Source organism: Triticum aestivum, chromosome 4A, assembly GCF_018294505.1.
Source record: "Triticum aestivum cultivar Chinese Spring chromosome 4A, IWGSC CS RefSeq v2.1, whole genome shotgun sequence".
In the NCBI taxonomy this organism is placed as follows: Eukaryota; Viridiplantae; Streptophyta; class Magnoliopsida; order Poales; family Poaceae; genus Triticum; species Triticum aestivum.
The window spans coordinates 309,159,127-309,178,054 of record NC_057803.1 but is presented as its reverse complement, the minus strand read 5'-3'; positions in this window follow the sequence as shown (position 1 = coordinate 309,178,054).

Below are 18,928 nucleotides of genomic sequence, written 5' to 3'. Positions count from 1 at the left end.
AATGAGTAGCCATCTGGAATTAAACGAGATCCTGATACAATGTTCATGCTCAAAGCTGACACTAAATAACAATTATTGAGGTTTAAAACTAATCTCGTAGGTAAATGTAGAGGTAGCATACCGACGGCGATCACATCGACCTTGGAACCATTCCCGATGCGCATCGTCACCTCGTCCTTCGCCAGTCTCCGCTTATTCCGCAGCTCCTGCTTTGAGTTACAAATGTGAGCAACCGCACCAGTATCAAATACCCAGGAGCTACTACGAGTACTCGTAAGGTACACATCAATTACATGTATATCACATATACCTTTGGTATTGTCGGCCTTCTTGTCCGCTAAGTATTTGGGGCAGTTCCGCTTCTAGTGACCACTTCCCTTGCAATAAAAACACTCAGTCTCGGGCTTGGGTCCATTCTTTGGCTTCTTCACGACAGCTTGCTTACTGGGCGCGGCAACTCCCTTGCCGTCCTTCTTGAAGTTCTTCTTACCCTTGCCTTTCTTGAACTTAGTGGTTTTATTCACCATCAACACTTGACGTTCCTTTTTGATTTCCACCTCTGCTGATTTCAGCATTGAATATACCTCAGGAATGGTTTTTCCATCCCCTGCATATTGAAGTTCATCACAAAGCTCTTGTAGCTCGGTGGAAGCGACTGAAGGATTCTGTCAATGACCGCGTCATCCAGGAGATTAACTCCCAGCTGAGTCAAGCGGTTATGCAACCCAGACATTTTGAGTATGTGCTCACTGACAGAACTATTTTCCTCCATCTTACAACTGAAGAACTTGCCGGAGACTTCATATCTCTCGACTCGGGTATGAGCTTGGAAAACCATTTTCAGCTCTTCGAACATCTCATATGCTCCGTGTCTCTCAAAACGCTTTTGGAGCCCCGGTTCTAAGCTGTAAAGCATGCCGCACTGAACGAGGGAGTAATCATCAGCACGTGACTGCCAAGCGTTCATAATGTCTTGGTTCTCTGGGACAGGTGCGTTACCTAGCGGTGCTTCTAGGACATAATCTTTCTTGGCAGCTATGTGGATGATCCTCAGGTTCCAGACCCAGTCTGTATAGTTGCCGCCATCATTTTTCAGCTTGGTTTTCTCTAGGAACGCGTTGAAGTTGAGGACAACGTGGGCCATTTGATCTACAAGACATATTGTAAAGATTTTAGACTAAGTTCATGATAATTAAGTTCATCTAATCAAATTACTCAATGAACTCCCACTCAGATAGACATCCCTCCAGTCATCTAAGTGAAACATGATCCGAGTTAACTAGGCCGTGTCTGATCATCACGTGAGACGGACTAGCCAACATCAGTGAACATCTACATGTTGATCGTATCTTCTATACGACTCATGCTTGACCTTTCGGTCTTCCGTGTTCCGAGGCCATGTCTATACATGCTAGGCTCGTCAAGTCAACCTAAGTGTATTGCGTGTGTAAATCTGGCTTACACCCGTTGTATTCGAACGTTAGAATCTATCACACCCGATGATCACGTGGTGCTTCGAAACAATGAACCTTCGCAACGGTGCATAGTTAGGGGAACACTTTCTTGAAATTATTACGAGGGATCATCTTATTTATGCTACAGTCGTTCTAAGAAAATAAGATGTAAAACATGATAAACATCACATGCAATCAAATAGTGACATGATATGGCCAATATCATTTGCTCCTTTTGATCTCCATCTTCCGGGCTCCATGATCATCATTTTCACCGGTATGACACCATGATCTCCATCATCATGTCTTCTTGAAGTTGTCTCGTCATCTATTACTTCTACTACTATGGCTAACGGTTTAGCAATAAAGTAAAGTAATTACATGACGTTATATGTTGACACGCATGTCACAAATAAATTAAGACAACTCCTATGGCTCCTGCCGGTTGTCATACTCATCGACGTGCAACTCGTGATTCCTATTACAAGAACATGATCATCTCATACATCAAATATATCATTCATCACATACTTTCGCCATATCACATCACAAAACACTTGCTGCAAAAACAAGTTAGACGTCCTCTAATTGTTGTTGCAAGTTTTTACGTGGCTGCTATAGGATTCTAGCAAGAACGTTTCTTACCTACGCCAAAACCACAACGTGAATTGCCAATTTCTATTTACCCTTCATACAGACCCTGTTCATCGAATCCGATCCGACTAAAGTGGGAGAGACAAACACCCGCCAGCCACGTTATGCAACTAGTGCATGTCAGTCGGTGGAACCAGTCTCACGTAAGCGTACGTGTAAGGTCGGTCCGGGCCACTTCATCCCACAATGCCGCCGCATCAAGATAAGACTAGTAACAGCAAGATAATTGACAATATCGACGCCCACAACTACTTTGTGTTCTACTCGTGCATAGAAACTACGCATAGACCTAGCTCATGATGCCACTATTGGGGAACGTAGCAGAATTTTAAAATTTTCTACGCATCAGCAAGATCAATCTATGGAGTCATCTAGCAATGAGGGAGAGAGGAGTGCATCTACATACCCTTGTAGATCGCGTGCAGAAGTGTTCAAGAGAACGGGGTTGATGGAGTCGTACTCGACATGATCCAAATCACCGATGATCTAGTGCCAAACGGACGACACCTCCGCGTTCAACACACGTACGGTTGGGAAGACGTCTCCTCCTTCTTGATCCTACAAGGGGGGAGGAGAGGTTGATGAAGATCCAGCAGCACGACGGCGTGGTGGTGGATGCAGCAAGATCCCGGCAGGGCTTCGCCAAGCGCAATCGGGGAGGAGAGGTGTTACGGATGGAGAGGGAGGCGCCAAGTGAAAGGGGTGCGGCTGCCCTCCCCCCCTCGTTATATAGGGGCCTTGGGGGGGCACCGGCCCTAGGAGATGGATCTCCAAGGGGGCGGCGGCCAAGGGGTGGCTTCCCCCCAAGCCAAGTGGGGCGCCCCCACCCCTAGGGTTTCCCAACCCTAGGCGCAGGGGAGGCCCAAGGGGGGGGTGTACCAGCCCACTAGGGGCTGGTTTCCCTCCCAATTCAGCCCATGGGGACCTCCGGGATAGGTGGCCCCAACCGGTGGACCCCCGGGACCCATCCGGTGGTCCCGGTACAATACCGGCGACCCCCGAAACCTTCCCGATGGCTGAAACTGGACTTCCTATATATAAATCTTTACCTCCGGACCATTTCGGAACTCCTCGTGACGTCCGGGATCCCATCCGGGACTCCGAACAACTTTCGGGTTACTGTATACTAATATCTCTACAACCCTAGCGTCACCGAACCTTAAGTGTGTAGACCCTATGGGTTCGGGAGACATGCAGACATGACCGAGACGCCTCTCCGATCAATAACCAACAGCGGGATCTGGATACCCATGTTGGCTCCCACATGCTCCACGATGATCTCATCAGATGAACCACGATGTCGAGGATTCAATCAATCCGTATACAATCCCTTTGTCAATCGGTACATTACTTGCCCGAGACTCGATCGTTTGTATCCCAATACCTCGTTCAATCTCGTTACTGGCAAGTCACTTTACTCGTGCCGTAATGCATGATCCTGTGATCAACCACTTGGTCACATTGAGCTCATTATGATGATGCATTACCGAGTGGGCCCAGATATACCTCTCCGTCATACGGAGTGACAAATCCTAGTCTTGATTCGTGCCAACCCAACAAACACTTTCGGAGATACCTGTAGTGTACCTTTATAGTCACCCAGTTACGTTGTGACGTCTGGCACACCCAAGGCACTCCTACGGTATCCGGGAGCTGCACAATCTCATGGTCTAAGGAAATTATACTTGACATTCAGAAAAGCTACAGCAAACGAACTACACGAAATTTGAGCTATGCTTAGGATTGGGTCTTGTCCATCACAGCATTCTCCTAATGATGTGATCCCATTATCAATGACATCCAATGTCCATAGGCAGGAAACCATGACTATCTTTTGATCAACGAGCTAGTCAACTAGAGGCTCACTAGGGACGTGTTGTGGTCTATGTATTCACACATGTATTACGATTTCCGGATAACACAATTATAGCATGAACAATAGACAATTATCATGAATAAAGAAAAATAATAACCATTTTATTATTGCCTCTAGGGCATATTTCCAACAGCAGTGTCCCGGGGAGTTGATCTCCGAGGTGTTGTCGTCACAATTTTATCGTTGCAGTTCTGGAATACCTGAGATTAGTTTTGCCGACATTGAAAATCTCTTTTATGCAGTTGTTGGTGAGATAACCTCGACGCCACCCAATACTAGGGCGGGAGTTCGAGAGTATTGCCATAACTCGTATAACGGATGCTTTTCGAAGTTTGAGGTAAACGATTTCCGAAGATTTCTTGGTTATGTGTTGAAGGATGGATAGAGCTAGATGTAGGATTTGCTAGTTTGGGTGAGATATTATGCTTCCCCTGCATCCCCAACACCTGATTGCATAACTGGGAAAATTTCAGGAGTTTATAAGTGGGAATTCAAGTAGCGACAGATGTATGATATGAAATTGGGGTTCGACGTCTAGTGGTCCGCCTATCCACGGTTGGTTTTACAGTGGTCTCGTTGGGTCTTAAAGAGTCCTTGGCTATGCCGACTTGGGGACGCTTCGTATGTCATGTGCACTGCCTTGTACATGATGGTGCTATACGATCGAGCCCGTGTAGGCCCCACCACGAAAACTTCGGACGAAATCTCTATCATATGTTTATTCCGGCTTATTCTGCAAGCCAATTCTTTGTTTTGTTTTGAGTTGTGGTATTCGAGTTGCTTCAAAGTCAAATGTTGACTCCATACCTTGCCTAAGCGGTGTTCTCATGTTCCGATGTGAATACCAATCCTTCTTGATAATTGAGATTGTCATGTAAATCCTGTTCAACCGGTGTGTTTTCTCTTCAAGAGGATCCGTTCATTTTCAACATCCACAAGATTCAATCTCAGCTTTCTCAACATTGTTTGTTTCATCCATCCCAAGTTGCCTTTGTTTTCCCTTCCTCCCACCCTTTTTCTTCAAGGACTCAGATTTTTTATTCAAGTATCCTTTTATTGATGTGAAGTCTCTCCATTCTTTTCCGTCAATGTTCGTCTCAGGAAGATGCTAACGAAGCTTCAAGTTCGTCTCCCGTCACTCATTTTCATCTCCGGTGGATTCAATTCAAGATTTTGTATTGATCATAGTCTTTTCTTTTTCCCAATGCTTTTCTTATGCCGGTGCACCTCATAATCATTCCCCGTTTGCTATTCAATTGTTCCAGAGTGCTCAAGATATCTCGAGTTTGTTATCTCATTCAAGCCTTTTAATTCAGCCGGTGCAACCCCTCTTTTAAATCGTTCAATGGTATTTCATTTCTTTTAAGTGGGCCCTAACCCACAGGTCTTTTCCCAGGATCTTACCTGACTCTTCTAATTCTCCCGGAGCTATCCTAAATTATTTTCGAAGTTTGACATAAGAATGAATTGTCATCAGTCATATGTATTTCTTCAAGATCTTTCAATTTTTTTTCATCATTGGCTCAACCTTTGCTACTCTTCATTCCAGAGGTTCTAAACAACTCTTGGTGGTGTTTCCCGTCGTAATTCTCAGATTTTGAAGACAGAAGAAGATTTTCCCTCCAAATCATATCCGTTCTCTCAAGATTCATGGTTCTAGCCTTATTCCATCCTCTCATAATTTATTTCGTTTGTGAGAATTTTTTTCACCTATCCGGAGCAATTCAAGAGTCTTCTCAGTTTGTTATCCGGAATCCATCAACTCAGGATTATTCATTCCAGCTTTCAGCTCTCATTCTCTAAATCTTACTGGTGCATCATTCAAGTATTCTATAATTAGCTCGTGGTCTCTTCGTGCTCATGGATCTAAATTCACTCAAGTATCTTCGTCTCATCTTCTAATTATTTCTGGTGATTTGTACTTTTACTTTTTCCTTGAGCTATTCTTATGGTGGTTTGCCCAAGATTCTTTTCCATGGTTATCATATCAATTTATTCGTCGTTTCAACCCTTCCGGTGGATTCGTGGAAGACCTTCCCAACTTCATGCTATATCTCTCTTCAATCCGTTGCAACAGGAATAAGTAGTATGCAAAATCCGTTTCTTGTCATCAATTTAATTGGTGAAGGTTAAGCATAATGTAATTCTTATTCTTGTTTCATCCAAGTGATTAATTCCTTATCTCGGAGCCTCATCAAAATTCTAGGTTTCACTTGTTTGATCTTTTCTTTTCCGAAGTTCCGAGGTTCTCCGTTTTGTCTCATCACGAAGACCCATCTAATCATTGCAAGTCTTCTCCTTGTGTTTTCAACTTTTCTTTCCTCTCGCTTGATCATTCTTTTACTACCGGAGTTCTTCATGAAGGTTCTACATGATGGTTCACCAATGAGTTAATTCCTTCTTGAAGTGTTCATCAAGATTCTTTCCAGAGGAGCTCAAGTTTTCTTCATCTTGCAACCCGGAGTGCAATTCTTTCACGCATATATTTTGAGGTGGTGTTATGTCATTCTTGATAATTTCCCTTCGTGCTTCGTGTTTCACAAGTTATCAAGATGAGGTATTTTAAATCCACCAAGCTCTTCATTGGAGTTATCTTGGGCTATATTTCACATAAAACTTTCCTTTAAGGATTGTCGCTCTTGTGGTATTTATCAATGATCCAAGTTCTTAGTTTATCCTCCCGGTGAAATAAGTTTCTCGTCTCCTTGTTCTTATCATACAAATTCTTTTCCCGTGAGTGGAAGGTTGTCACCTCATAATTTGAGATGTATTCCATAAGACCATATCAAGCTTATTCTTTTCGTTGTTGGTTTTCCAACAACTCCGTTCTACCATTTGTTGTAAGCGTGCTCCCTCAAGATCTTGTTTCTCGTCGTTCATTCCATTCCATTCTCACTTCTGTTCCAGAGGCATTGTGATATTGCTTTCTTCAACCATCATCCCATTATCAAAGTTCATATTCTTTTCCTCGCTTATCCCATTTATCCGGAGTGTTGTGCCTTTTTCTCAATTTCTTTTTCATCTTATCAAGTCTTGCATATTTTTCCAACCGGAGTGCTGTTTGAATTTGTTCTTCCTTGTTCCCTTTTCCTAACGGAGTGTTTTATACTTCATTCATTTCCGTTGTATTCTTTTCGTGAAATGGCTTAACCTTTTCAAGGTTCTTTGGTTTCACTCGTTTGTCAAAGGAGCAACTTAGTTTTACCTCTTCTCTTTCTCTTCCGTTTTTCCCTCCGGTGCCATTCTAGATCTCGGGACGAGATCCAATCGTAGTGGTGGAGTGTTGTAACGCCCCGAGACCGATGTGCCAGGTGTCCTCCAGTTATTCACTGTTGTTGCCTTGTCATTTCTTGCGTGTCATGCATTGCATATCATGTCATCATGCGCATTTCATTTGCATACATGTTCGTCTCATGCATCCGAGCATTTTCCCCGTTGTCCGTTTTGCAATCCGGCGCTCCTATGTCACCCGGTGTCCCTTTCTACCTCTTCTCTTGTGCGGGTGTTAAATGTTTTCGGATTGGACCGAGACTTGTCATGCGGCCTTGGTTTACTACCGGTAGACCGCCTGTCAAGTTTCGTACCATTTGGACTTCGTTTGATACTCCAACGGTTAACCGAGGGACCGAAAAGGCCTCGTGTGTGTTGCAGCCCAACACCCTTGCAAAGTGGCCCAAAACCCACCTAAACCTCCTCCATCATCTCGGACGTTCGATCACGATCGCGTGGCCGAAAACCGCACCTCATTTGGACTCTCCTAGCTCCCTCTACCTATAAAAGGCCTCATCCTCCAAAAATTCGGGCGAAACCCTAGCAATCTTCCTCCTTCCACCGCTGGACACTTTTCCCGCGCCGACGGACATGTCCGCCCGTCCCTGCGCCGCCGCTCCCAGCCTCTCCTGGGCCACCATGTGGCAAGCGCCGCCGCGCACCGCCGCAGGCCCGCGAGCCCACGGCCGGCCCTCCCGGCCCGCACTACGCGCGCCTGCCCTGAGCGCCGGCCCGCGCCTCCCCGTGCCCTCCGCCCGCCGGCGGCGCCGCCAGCCGCCCCGGGCGCCATCGCCGGCTGCCGCTCCGCCGCGCGGGATCCTCGCCGGCACCGCCATCCGCGCCTCGCCGCCCCACTCCTCCTCCTCCACCACAGCCGCGCCTCCCCGCCGCCTCTCCGGCTCGGATCCGGCGGGATCCGGCGCCCCAACCTCGTCGGCCTTCTTCTCCGACCTCCGGCGAACTTCGAGCTCCATGCGCTACAATAACTCCGGCGAGATCCCAATCTGGATCTGGAACCTCCTCGGTTGACTTTTCATCCCCGAACCCTAATTTTTTTTGCAAACTTTGGCATGTCATAACTCTGTATCCGTAGCTCCGATTCGCGCGTGTAGCATATCAAAATGTTCGTCTCGACGAGTACATCATTTCAACTCATTGCATCATTTTCATTTGAGCTCATATTGATGCCCGAATTGCTGTTGGAAGTGGGCTATGTGATGAATTTGTCAGATCTGTTTCAGCAAATGGCATTTTGTCATTTTTGCCATGATTAATGTGTGCATGCTATGATCCTGAGCTCTACATGTGTTTTGTTATATGCCATGCCATCTTTACAGGTGTGTATGCCATGTATTTTTGTGATACTTGTGGTGACTAGCACAAGCTTGCAATGTAGCATAATCGGTAATGCTGATTTCAGGGACTTAGAATTTGTTGATGTTGTTTCCTAGTTCTGATTTCAGTCCTTGTTCTGTTTTTATCGTTATGCGATATGTTCATGTTGTTGCCTAGTGTTCGTGCCTCTTTTGAGGATGATCGGTAAGGATGTTTTGTTAACATCTATCCATCGCTGTCTTTGTTTGCAATTATGGAGCACCCTAGCTTGAGTCAATCGAGCTCTACTTTTGCTATAAAATGTTCGTGGCAGATCGTTGACATGATTAGCGATCTTGCCTAGGTTGTTGCTATTGATCCGCGCATGCTATGTTGTTGTTCTTGCCATGTCTAGCTTCTAGGCCATGTCTTCTTCATGGGTGTATGATTAGTTTGTCATGCCATGCTCTGAAGTGAGTGCATCGATCTTGTTAACATGCCTACTTGCTAATCTATTTTTCCATGCTCCAGTTTTTCACTAAGTCTGAATCTGTTTATGTTTTTGCCATGTTCACATGCTTGCAATTGTATTTTATGATCCCTTTTGGCTCAAGGTCACTAAGGGAGTTTTGTTAAGTGCTTTGAGTAGCTTCATTCCATGCCTTGCTTTCCATGTTAAGTTCCTGTAGCATATAGTTTTCATGCTCCAAAGTATGCTTCCTGATGATAAATTCCTAACATGTTATTTCACAAAGTCTAAAACCTGTTATCATTTGCACTTTTGCCATGCTTGTTTGGACCTGTTAATGAGTGAATTACCCGTAGCTCAGTGTTCATCTTTTGTCAAGCTTCATGAGTGGAATCCTGCCATGTATTTTGTTATTGTGTCTGAGTTCTGTAGTATATTTATCTTGATGCATTTAGATAGCTACTTGCTGATTATCGCAGACCGATGCCATATTTGTTTTGCTTGCCATATCCAAACCGTGCATCCGATTCTGGTGATCTTTATATCGATTTCAACCGAAATCACCTCCCCTTTCTAGTGGCACTCTTGGTTTTCCAAGTTGAGGACAGGTTCAATCATTCCTCTCCAAATCATGCATATGCATCACATACCGCATCCCGCATATCATACCATGTTCGTGTGTTGGTTGTTTACTATGTTGTGTGCTTATTTCCGTTGTTGCTTGTTTGGGTTGGTTCCGGTATCGTCGCGTTTATGAGGACCCATTCGACTACGTCTGTTTGTCTTCTTCATGGACTCGTTCTTCTTCCTTGCGGGATTTCAGGCAAGATGACCATACCCTCGAAATCACTTCTATCTTTGCTTGCTAGTTGCTCGCTCTTTTGCTATGCCTATGTTGTGATACCTACCACTTGCTTATCATGCCTCCCATGTTGTTAAACCAAGCCTCTAACCCACCTTGTCCTAGCAAATCGTTGTTTGGCTATGTTACCGCTTTGCTCAGCCCCTCTTATAGCGTTGTTAGTTGCAGGTGAAGATTGGAGCTTGTTCCATGTTTGGATCATGGATATTTTGTTGGGATATCACAATATCTCTTTCTTAATTAATGCATCTATATACTTGGTAAAGGGTGGAAGGCTCGGCCTTATGCCTGGTGTTTTGTTCCACTCTTGCAGCCCTAGTTTCCGTCATATCGGTGTTATGTTCCCGGATTTTGCGTTCCTTACGCGGTTGGGTTATAATGGGAACCCCTTGACAGTTCACCTTGAATAAAACTCCTCTAGCAATGCCCAACATTGGTTTTACCATTCTCCACCTAGCCTTTTCTTTCTCTTGGGTAGGCCTGCCTAAGGGTCATCTTTATTTTAACCCCCCCCCCCCGGGCCAGTGCTCCTTTGAGTGTTGGTCCGACTGAGTAGACTGTGGGGCCACCTCGGGGCAACTTGAGGGTTGGTTTTACTCATAGGATGTCTCATCTGAGTGTGCCCTGAGAATGAGATATGTGTAGCTCCTATCAGGAATTGTCGGCACATTCGGGCGGTGTTGCTGGACTTGTTTTACCATTGTCGAGGATGGCTTGTAACCGGGATTCCGAGTCCGATCGGGTCTTGCCGCTAGAAGGAATATCCTTCGTTGACCGTAAGAGCTTGTGATGGGCTAAGTTGGGACACCCCTACAGGGTTATGAACTTCCAATTTCCATGCCCGCGGTTATGGGCAGATGTGAATTTGTTAATGTCCGATTGTAGAAAACCTGAAGTTGACCTTAATTAAAATACATCAACCACGTGTGTTATCGTGATTGTCTCTTCTCAGCGGGGTCCGGGAAGTGAACACGGTGTTGGAGTAATGCTTGACGTAGGTTGTTCTAGGATCACTTATTGATCATAGTTGTTCAACCGTGCTTTTGCCTTCTCTTCTCGCTCTCATTTGCGTATGTTAGCCACCATATATGCTAGCCGCTTGCTGCAGCTTCACCTCATACCTTTACCTTACCTATAAGCTTAAATAGTCTTAATCGCGAGGGTGTGAGATTGCTGAGTCCCCATAACTCACAGATACTACCAAAACCAGCTTGCAGGTGCCGTTGAACCGTGCAGATGACACAACCAACCTCAAGGAGGAGCTCGATGAAGATCTTGTCCTTTGTGTTGTTTCATTCTAGTTGATCAGTAGTGGAGCCCAATTGGGGTCGATCGGGGATCTGTGTAGCATTTGGGGTAGTCATCTTTTATTTTGGTTCCGTAGTCGGACCTTGATTGTATCTGGATGATGTAATGTTGTATTCATGTATTCTGTGAAGTGGCGATTGTAAGCCAAGTATATATCTCTTTCCCTTATGTATTACATGGGTTGTGTGAAGATTACCTCACTTGTGACATTGCTTTCAATGCGGTTATGCCTCTAAGTTGTGCTTCGACACGTGGGAGATATAGCCACATCGAGGGCGTTACATCATTGCTCACGAGAGGTCCATCATCTCCACTCGGGAAAAGGTCTTCTCCCAGAACCATCTTTTCCTCCAGTGTGTCAATATATTTCTTCCGGTCCTCGAGTCTATCCATAAAATCCTTGACTTCATCCTCATGCTCATAGTGGGCTTCATGTGTTGCATCCTCCAGTTCAATTTCACGAAGATGCAACTTTTGGACAGTCTTCAAGCTCCTGCGCATCTGAATTTCTAGAGTCATGATATGAGCCTCCAAGTCTTGGACATATGAGTGAACGGAGTTGTCATCTATGGTGCGGATAATCTATCCATCTGCAGTCCTGCGAGAAATCATGGTGTGGTCTGATCCAACAAACTCGGTCCTGTATTCTCTCCCGAGGATCCAAGTGGGAGCAGTGAACTTGAAGTCAATGGGCGCCGAGAGACTTCCGAAAGTCCTCCCTGGTATGTGCAGCTTAATCCTATAACGACGGTCTTCTGGAAATGCCATGATAGGGGTCCCGGTGATAGACGACAAAGCAATCTTCAATTCCTTGGTGGTCTGGACCAGCCTCTTGCCAAAAAGCATTGTCTCATCTGGCTGGCAAAATTCCGGGAGCAGAACTGGGATGAACTTGACGGCCATCTAGAATGTTGAAATCGGAGAGAAGTCAGAAATGAACAGGGGAGTATTACGGAATGATAAGTACATAAAATAAAATGGTTTCTTCCTATGGCTTTCCGATCCTAGGGGTTACGTCCTACGGTCAGCGTGTGCTCTGATACCATCTCTGTAATGACCCTACCCAAAATCGGTCAAGTCTCTGTGTAGTTGTACCATCCCAAGATCATGCTGGCACACACAATACATTGATGAAAAGATTCAAAGTTCAATCACACCTGAATTTATTACATGATTCTCATATCGAGTCTTTATTACATGATAATAAATTCGGCCGAAGGCCAACTCATGAGAAATAAACTAAATAAAGCTGCGGAAGCGTAGACGAACAGCGAGTCCATCCGACTCCATAGGGCAATCGCCAAGCATAGATCGTAGCCTCACTCCTGGTCGGAAAACTCCTCTGCAACATGAGACATTGCAGCCGTGTAGGTCAGCATTCAGAATATGCCGGCAAGTCATAGGGATAACAACAATAATAATGCTAACACTATATGCAATTTGGTTGTGGGGCACTAAGTTTTATGTTTTTGCCAAAAAGCCAGTTTTTTCCTCCAACGAAGGACTTGCTTACAATTACTACAAAATGTTGGTAGTTATTGAGATGGTTCCGCCAACCAATGTCTCATTCCCAATTATTAATTAACCCCTCAATTAATTTATTTGTTCGGTGTTGAGATTTCCGAAATACTCTAGTTTCCAGAGGCTCATTTGTCTGTAACCGGGGACACGACTAATCGATTAGGTTATTACTCTGCAGAGTCTTGTGCACTTTACTCGCAAGAATCATTCCCTCCTTTATGTCCTTGCACTACCTGGTGTTTGAAGATGGGATGAACAAAACAGGGTCTTCCGTAGAGTTTCTCTGAGCACTGCCGGTACCCATCCATGTCCTACCGTTCTTCTACATCTGCTGGCACTGTCCGTCTAGAGTCACGCCTAAGGAAACCTAGCCAGAACCCATAATGGCTTATGGCTGCACAAGTAAGCTTCCGGTCAAGGGGTATCCATCCGTCTCTTCGTCGATGGGTGAAGCTTTCCGCAAGATGTCATGGCGCTTCTCCATGCATCCCGGCCATCCGCTGGTTCCTCCAGGGTGCCCGTCAACCGTCCTCCACCCAGTAGTGAATTTGAAGTCCATCTTGAGCTTGAAGTCATGGGGTTGTCATCATCTTGACTCTCACATCTCCCTTATGAATCTCTCAACCAACCCCGTCTACGAGCATAGGAAGATAAACTACATCGTCCCAGGCAATAGTAGCAAGGGGGATTGGGTTCAGCCTACCTCATGATACTACTCAAGACATAACTTAAAATTCTCCTACTGCAATGCATGTTAGGGAGGAATATTTCTAATGCAACAAAATCATAGGTATTGTAAAACATGATCAAATGACTTGCCTGGCTGACGGTCTTCAAACGCTAGTGACTCGAGATAGCAAGCTTCGCACTCCAGAAATTCTATCGAGTCAAAAAAAAGCACAAATAAGTATTTCACTAAATAACATAACAACAAGCTAAAGGAAAACACACAAGCACTCAAACCAAAACCAAAGAAAACTCGAGGAAAACAAACTCAAGGTTTTCATCACTTCAAGCTACAACAAAGAAATAGTTTTCTCTTACTAACACTCTTCTTAACAGAACCAGAACAAGGGTTTTGCTAACTAACATAAAGGAAAATAGCATATAAACTAGATGCAAAAGGAATCACATCAATATCTATTATAGAACTCATGTTATACCTAAAACAAAACTAATAATAAAATAAAATAAAACTTTTTATTTTGCTCCAAATAAATGTTCACGCTCTGTAACTACAGAAACTAATCTAAAATAAATTATAGCAGGGGTGAACTAAAATTCTATAATAACTAGAACAGCAGGAAGCAGCAGCAAGCTAAATAAAACTAGAAAAGCTTGATTTCTACTAAAACTAATTTTAATACAATCTAAAAATACCCCAACAAGTTCCTACTGCTAGGCTAGGTCAAAACTAAGCAGTGGCAAAAAGAATCACCTAAAAATAATAATCCTAGCTCAGTTTATAGCAGAAATACTAATCTGACTAAAACTAATATAAAACTATTTTTATAAACTTAAACATGGCCGAATCTAATTTCTACCGAAACTGCAAGAAATTAGTAAACTAACAAAAAAAGAATCTACTAAAAATAATGAATAACCTAAAAGATACAGATTTTACAAGAACAGAACTAATCTGAAGAAAACAGAAATGAAAAAAAAAGAAAAAAAAAGAAAAAAAAAGAAAAACAAACCAACGTGCTAACGGGCCGAAACAGTGAGCGCTCAAAACTATCTAACGCGCGAGCGATTAATAGATTCACTGCGTCCATGGGCTAACAGAAATAAACCGATCGGCCGGTCTAACTAAACCGATCTAAACCAAAACTAAAACCGATCTATATGAAATAAAACCATACCCCTTCGCGGATCTAATCTAAGCTGTAGGTTGCCGATCGAACGGTGGAGTGGGGTCCGGCGGCTAACCACGGTGGTTGACGACGAGGTGGGCTCGGGCGTTGGTGGCGGGGGTGCTCCGGTGGTCCGGGGTGGCGGCGGCGAGGTCGGGGCGATGCGGCGGAGCGAGGCGGAGGTGGTGGTGGAGTTGTTGGAGCTCGGTGACGACGGAAATGGCCGGGACGATGACAACGGCTCCCTGGTGAGCTGCAGCTCCGGCGAGCGGCAGTCGAGCTCGGGGTCGTCGCTGGTGTGGGTAAAAGGGAGGCAGACCATGTCAAAACGATGCGCAACATCAGGGGAAGCTCAAAAGTGGAAGACGGAGTCGTGCTGTTGCTCACCGGCGGCGGAGGCGGCGATGAACTGAGGCAACTGCGGTGAGATCCAAAGGAGGAGTGCGTGAGCTGTGGTGGGTTTTGGGCTAGGGTTTTAGGGGGATTGGGGGAGGAGAGTTGGGGCTATTTATAGGACACCTTCATGGAGAAGGGGGTGACTCGGGATCGTGATCCCAGGGAATTCGGACGTGGCGGCGGTGTCGAACGCGCTCTGGCGCGGCATAGCGTGGCGATGGGGAAAGAGATGAGGTGGGGCTGGCGCATCGGTGAGAGAGGGAGAGGAGGGTTCGGTCGGGCGCTGAGGCAGGCCGGCTCGGGTGTCGGCTGGGCCGGTTGGCCTGGCTCGCGCCTGGGTCTATTCCCTTTTTTTGAATAAGGCAGAGAGAAAAAAACTAACTAAGAGAAAACTAATATATTTTTATATAGGACATATATATATATATATATATATATATATATATATATATATATATATATATATATATATATATATATCAAAATTCTCAGGGGAATTAATCCTACAACGTGGATATTTTTTCCAGAGGCAAAACAGAAACTAAAAAAAACATTTTCTACAAACTCCAAATAAAATTCAAATTTGAATTCAAACCTTTTGGCAATATTTTCTTCTAACATTTTTGGAGTGTCATGTTAGCTCCTCTCATACTTTTTCTCAAGTATTTGTCAGGGATAACTTTCAATTGCCAAGTTAAATCCAACTCAAACAACAACTCAAATGCCTCTGGAAAAAATATCGAAATGCCACATAATTCAAACAAAATGCATAGATCCTTAACTAATATTTGTAAAACATTCCAAATTGAAAATTTGGGAAGTTACATACCTCATGCACCTATTGATTTGTTGCCTCTTCCATCTTCGGAGAAGGTTAATTTTGATGCTAAAGAACATGCTGAATTGATTTGAAAAATGCATGAGTTAACTAAGGAAAACATTGAGCATATGAATGCTAAATATAAACTTGCTGGAGATAAGGGTAGAAAATATGCTGTGTTTGCACCTGGAGATCTTGTTTGGTTACATTTGTGTAAGGACAGATTTCCTAATTTGCGCAAATGAAAGCTAATGCCACGTGCTGATGGTCCTTTTAAGGTGTTAGAGAAAATAAATGATAATACATATAAACTTGAGCTGCCTGCAGATTTTGGGGTTAGTCCCACTTTTAACATTGCAGATTTGAAGCCTTATTTGGGTGAGGAAGATGAGCTTCCATCGAGGACGACTTCATTTCGAGAAGGGGAGGATGATGAGGACATCAATACCATTGTTACACCCACAGCCCCTGCTTCTATACATACTAGACCAATTACTAGAGCTCGTGCACACCAATTGAATTATCAGGTACTTTCATTTCTTGGTAACGATTCTAATGTTCATGAGAATATGATGCTGCCTAAATTGGATACATTTGTTTTTCTTACAAATGAAGGGCCTAGCTTGGACAAGAAAGATGAACCTTGGAGCAAGTTCAAGCAAGGAGATGATGGCATGCGCAAGGGGATGAAGAACGGAGTTACAAGTGATGATTTCAGGACTTTGAAGCCACCATAAGGGGTGCATGAAGCCTTGGACGAAATATACAAGATGCCACTTCATAAATTTCATCCAGAGGCTAATTTAGGTGCTGCGCCACCTTATTATTAGGCCAGGCCCATGTATTTTCGAAATACTTAAGTATAGGCTGTTTTTAGAGTCCATATGTGTGGGGAAACAAGAGTTAGGGTTGGTTTCAGACCCCTCCTCCAAGGGCCATGAAATCCCCCCTTCTTCCTCCATATATACAGCCCTTAGGGTGTCGTTTAGACTTTGGGTTTTGTTTAGATTAAAAGTTCACCATAGCTGCAACTTCGCGTACTTCGTTTGTTTCCACCGACCAGACCAAGATGTCACAGAACCCCACCTTGATCAATAAAGCTTTCATCTTATATTCGCAATATCCAGATTGCAATCCCAGTTTCTTGCTTGTTCTTCATTTGCTCGCAGGAAACAGACCCTCGTGGTCAGGTTGATCATGCTCCGACGTGGTCAATAACCCTCGGAAGTTGGTTTAGCGATTGCTAAGGCGCGACATCTCGCACGTTCATAGTCGGATCGTCATGGTCGAATCCCACAGAAAACGATAGCCACCATCTCATCAAAACATTGGGACACCTTCGCCTCTATCATGCAAGGAAGAAGAACGAGTCCATGAAGAAGAAAAACAGACGTAGTCGAACTGATCCTCACAAACGTGACGTTATCAGAACTAACCCAAAGAAGCAACACCGGAAAGAAGCAAATAACATAGTAAACAACCATCACAAGCATGGCATGATGCACAACCAAGAATGATGCATGTCCGGTTTAGTAAGGCATGGCATGGCAAAGTGCAACAAACAATACTACAAATTAATTGGAGCTCAATATGCAATGAGTTGTATATTGACAGAACACCACATCAATTATTTAGTTCACTCTTGTTTATGTACCCAACAATATTAAATGTTGATTAACATGGCAAGAGGTTAAGCATAATGAAAACTACCTATCTAGGCAAGTTTAAATGAGGCCGGAACAACAAACAACAAGTCCGGAAACTCATCATGTGCATATTTTAGGTTCGGCACTGTTCTGCCCTAAACACAATTTTCGAGTTATTAAACATGCAAAACAAGTACACCATGTTAAAATAGGCATTTTTCTACCCCATTTACATATAAAGTTTGTTAGGTTTGGAACTACGGTTATTTAGTTATGAATTAAAGCATTTTAGCATGGCACTTAAGAAAAATAAAGCAAACATCATTTTAAATTTTTTTTAACATGCATGAAATTGGCATATTATGAAACTAAACAGAAATCTAAGAATTTTTCATATATAAAACATTTCCATCTGATGCACGGTTTGAGAGTTATTAAATGCATGATGTTGGAGGGCTAAACTGTAAAACTGGCAGCCTCTGGATAAATAGACAAATTCACAGATGCTAAAAACACATACGCGGGTCGAATTTGGCTGGCCCAACAGATGAAAAAAAATAAACAAGAGGAGGGGCGCTTGGGGGCTGCTCACCATGGGCCTCGGCTCGGTTCAGAGGAGGAGGAGGTTGGCCCGCAGCTGGTCTAGCAGATTTGGGCCGCGGGGAGGCTTGTGGACCAGGAGGCTGGCCACGCTGGCGCTTGAACGAGTCAACGGGGATGAACGGCGAAGCAGAGCAGCGCACGACAGGGGCCAACGGGCACGATGCAGAGCAGTAGATGAGCTGCGGCGAGTGGGCAAGGCGGAGGGAGAAGGGCGGCGGCGAGGACCACTCCAGCGAGGCAGGTACTTGGCGCGGGGTCAACGGAGGAGCGGCAGGAGAGGTTCGGGATGGCAGCGCGATGCAGGCGGTGCTCCCGCGTCGTGCTCGCCGGTGCGGCGAAGGAGGCCAGGACGGAGAGGTCACCAGGGCCCTGGGCGATGGAGGTCGTCGGAGGGCGAGGTCGTCGGCAGAAGGTCGAGCTCCTTCTCGAGGAAGGAGGCACGCGAGGTGGTGCTTCGGCACAGGAATTCAAGGCGGCGGAGTCGACGTGCTCGGGAACAAGGGCGCCATGGGAGGAGCTCGGGGTAGAGGAGAAGCATGGCGTTGGACTTGGCGTCCTGCAGGTCCGGCTGGGACGGCGACCTAGAGGCGTGGATTCGGCGAGGTGGCGAAGTTCCTTAGGCGGCCATGGCGCCTGGCGTGCTCCCTGTTGTAGCGGTACAGAGAGAAAGAGAGATGCGTGAGAGAGAGAAGAGAAAGAGGGGAACGGGCGTGCTGCGACCTGGAGGAACGAGGCGGCCAGTGGTGGAGCGAGGCAGCGGGGCATCGGAGTGGCCTGGGGGTTGAGGTCGCCAGCGAGCAGGCTCGCGGGAGCGTCACCGTGACAAATTTGAGGTGCTCGGGCGCCACGGCAGGGAACGGCAGCAGCAGCGACATCCGGATG